The following is a 4,090-nucleotide window of genomic DNA, read 5'->3' on the forward strand; positions in this document are numbered from 1 at the left end:
TGGGTGGAGATGAGGCACTACAAAACTCAAGAGTGACCTGATTAGCTGGATTGATCTAGAGTGGGATCCAATCATTTGATTCAGCACTTCAATATTCTCCTTTATTTCTTCTAACACCCGATCCTGATCGGTGATCTTTTGGAGAATGATTTGAAGTGTGTCCTCGACACGATTTTTCCCCCATCTCTAGACTTTTTCTGCTCATGAGAGGGTATATACCTCCCCTTGTTGTTGCATTGAACTTCCACCTCTGAGATTTTGGTGGCCAAATCGTTTAGCTGAGATGCCAGTGCAGTCAGCGTGAGGTCCTTTTGGACTCCTTGGCTCATTTCAACCAATTTGCCACTGCTCTGCTTAGCCATGCTCACCTAAATGGATAACTCAACGAAAAACAAGACTGAAAGTAAAGTTAGTGACACTACAACTAAGAAGAACAAAAATTCTACTAATCTAAGAATTCTCAAATAACACCACTCTCCAGAAGAGGCGCCATTTTGATGCTTATCGTGACCAACGACACTAACCTACGGTACGAGTGTCACGATCGTCGATAATATAGTAACTCAACCAAGGGTTGGGGTCGTGTCCCAAGGGAGTGGTTTTGAGAATTAATAGAAAAATAAAATTTAGTTCTAATCAGTCGTAGCTAAAGACATTAACAAGTAAAAACATGGTAAATTAAAGGGGGCGACACAAAAGTGTCAAATATCAATTAGGGGTTTTGTCACTATTAGTAAAAACAACAAAAATAACAAGAAAATCAAGTATGGGGAAGAGTTCTTGGGGTGTAACCGTACTACAAGTTGAGATAAATAGTTGGGTACATGTTTTTGACAAGAAATTTGTAAGATAATAGTGAATAGGTTAAGCTTTAAATGGAAATAAGTTCCCTCTCGGGCAACTTACCCCGTTTCAAATGCGTTCCTCTCGGACACCTATTTGCCGCATGAAGACCAACCTATGCCTTACCCCACTCACTCTCTCAAGCTGAGTGTTAGGATATGGGACTAGGGCTCACCCTCTCGGGCTGAACCTCATGTCGACCCACTCCTTAGGCCATCAGTCTAGTAGTCTTGGTTTCGCGACCTCCCTCTCGGGCAAGCCGAAAACACATGGGTGTCTTTGTATTTGCAACTACAAACCCTTTAGATTAAACCACAACCACTAGGTGAAATCACTATTAAACTACATCTAGCCTATTAGCAAGCAAGACCCAACAATAATATCAACACATATTTGCTAAATCACACCCCAAGAATGGGGGTTTTTAGTTACACATCAAGAAATAACAAAATACACCTAAAATGATAGTAAAATCAAGTGGGTATAATAAACTAAACCTTGATTTAAGCAAAGGAGGAAGAATAGGGAAGATCCACTTCCAACTTGGGGAAGATGAACTCCTTTCTTCAAGTTCCCAAAACCCTCTCCAAACTTGAGAGAAAAATACCAGAAAGTACTATTCTATTGTAAAAAATTATATTAATGTTCGACTCTCTAAAATTAATAAAAAGTTTAGTATTTATAGACTTTAGAAAATAGTGTTGGCGGATCATTCGAAATTGCCGATTAACTCGGCGATTCACCCTTTGGTGTAGTTCGTCGCCGTCTTGCACTAGCCTTTAGCATCATTGTGCTCTGTGTCATTGGGCGACATAGTACTGCTTCGCGGATCTATTCGGCGGAACGCCGACTGCTCATTTCATCGCCTTTTTTATCCTGCTCCTTCAGGGCTTCGCGTACTGGAACAAAAGGCGGAGTGCGTCCCTTCAGCGAATCGCCAAGTGTGCTTGGCGATGCTCAGGCTTTAACTTCTTCGTTCTTTTCAGCCTTTTTGTTCCATTTTTTGCCTAAGTGTCCATGCTTCCACTAAAACTTCAAATACCTGAAACTTAAGAGTTTTCATCAGATATTGAGACAAAATAAGCATTTGAGGACACTATTCTTATCAAAATAAAGCCCTAAATGAGTTCAATTTGTGGACTCTTCACAAGCACAAAAGTAGTGGGAATATGGGATCGCCTTGTCCAAGTCCCCTTTTTCCAGCGAAAAAACCATGCCCTTCTCCATTAATTTTGACCGTGAACATAGGAGAAGTTACATACGTCATAATCAAATGATCAATGAACCTAGTTGGAAACCCATACCCCATTAGTGCCTCTTCCACAAATTCCCAACTCACCATATCATAGGCCTTTCTTAGATCAATTTTCGTTAAACAAAATGAAAAAGTATATTAATTCAAGTGTCTTGGTTTGAACATTTTTAGTCCCTTGTAAGGGGCTTTAGAGATAGTTTATCTGTAAGATAAATATGCGAACGTTAGTAACTTTATAAACGTATGATTTTATTATGTAATTTTGATAAGTTGAGTGATCACATGAGAATTTATTTGATTTTATTTTTGGATTTATAAGCAAATTATATTTATTTTTTTCAAATTCGAAAGGTATGAATTTTAGAAACCATAAAAGCTTAAGTTATTTGCCTATGGAACATAAGAATTTAAACTAAACTAACTATGAACAATCGTGCATGAAAAGAAAATTCTATTTAAGCTTTTACAAAATTTTAAACACAAGGAAATATATTAGTTGACACAATTAGCATTAGTAATAACTGAACTAGTTTATAAATCAAGCAACTTAGCACCAAAATAATAAAGAAGAGTGTAAAAGTATTTCCAAATTAAATGAATACATGTGGTGCTGAAGTTAGAGGGTAATCTTCTCTTTAAATTATTGAAGTTGTGTATTATGTTGGATTTCTTTTGGAATTAAAGTCAAGCCTTCCTTGAAAATTGTTACTCTCAAACTTTCAGGCCAACCATCTAAATTTAATTCCTTCACTTCATGAGAATTAAGATCACAAGAAATCAAATGTCCACTTATGCTTTGAAGAAACAATATATGATCCTTCCAAACTGCCAACGATGATTCGATCACGAGTGGTGGAATAATGTATTTATTAATCCAAAATTCGATCATACCATACTCCTTCATTACCCAAATTTCCATGAAATCTATTGTTGGATCAATTTTACACCTCGGATATGGGTAACAAATCAATGTTAGACACTCATTTAATACTACGAATGCATAACACTTTCTGTCTCTGGAATGACAAGTATGAGGCATTTTAATATTGCGAAAAGTCTCTGTACTTGTGTCAAAAGCAAGAATCTCAATTGTTTTACCGTTTCCAAACCAATGTGAAGCGCCTTTGTAAAACAACTCAGCACAAGCATACCAATGCACATAAGGCAATGGTAGATCGCGATGATCTACATCTCTCCATGAATCAATGCTCAATTCATAGATCTCGACTCTCCATTGTATCACAGTATAACAATAGAAAGGAGGTTCTCCGCGAACTTCAGCTAGTCTAATAATCTTGTAATCATTTGAAGTCGAGTCAAAACCAAATGCAACGCCATTGATAGAACGATGGAAACCTAGTGGACTATCATAAGGACTAGGTTGGAGTAGCCTATAATTTCTAGTAGCTGGATTAAATAATATTGTATCTATTAAACCACGACAAGGACCTATGAATCTATGAAAAATACATGAAGTAGTGGAAGTCAATGTGGAACATCTAGATCTGGTGAAACATGGTAAAAATCACGTTATCATGATAACTAGAAAGGAACGACATGATACTTCTAAATTGGTTGTGTTCTTCTTTAAAGGAGCATTTGAAGAGAATTATTTCATCATTTGTAGTAGTGGTATGATTGATATGAAGATTGATGAATGTCGATGATTGCATGAGATTGTACAATGATTTAGAAATGGATTTGAATTGCCATAAAGATTTTATTGGGAGCTTCAAAATTAGATACATCAACACATCTTTGGGAAATTTGTACTCAATTCCATTTGTCATTTTGAATATTTCCAAATGCAATTTTCATGAGATCTACTCTGCTTTGAAGTGGATTAAAATTCTATTAGGTAAAAAAATTTCCTCATTAACTAACTACCCATCAATCTCGAATTTATGTGGTTATGAAAAGGTAATTCAATGTGTTGAAAGAACAATTCTAGAAAATAGGAAAAAGGAAAAATAATTGGGCACTGCAACATTA

The 4,090-nt window shown here is 36.3% G+C and overlaps 1 pseudogene; it reads right to left on the bottom strand.

Annotated features, from left to right (window-relative positions):
* Positions 1 to 2,738: 2,738 nt before the first annotated feature.
* On the bottom strand, positions 2,739 to 3,888 carry LOC125873485 (F-box protein CPR1-like; annotated as a pseudogene).
* Positions 3,889 to 4,090: the final 202 nt, after the last annotated feature.

This window comes from Solanum stenotomum, chromosome 1, assembly GCF_019186545.1.
Source record: "Solanum stenotomum isolate F172 chromosome 1, ASM1918654v1, whole genome shotgun sequence".
Classification (NCBI taxonomy): domain Eukaryota; kingdom Viridiplantae; phylum Streptophyta; class Magnoliopsida; order Solanales; family Solanaceae; genus Solanum; species Solanum stenotomum.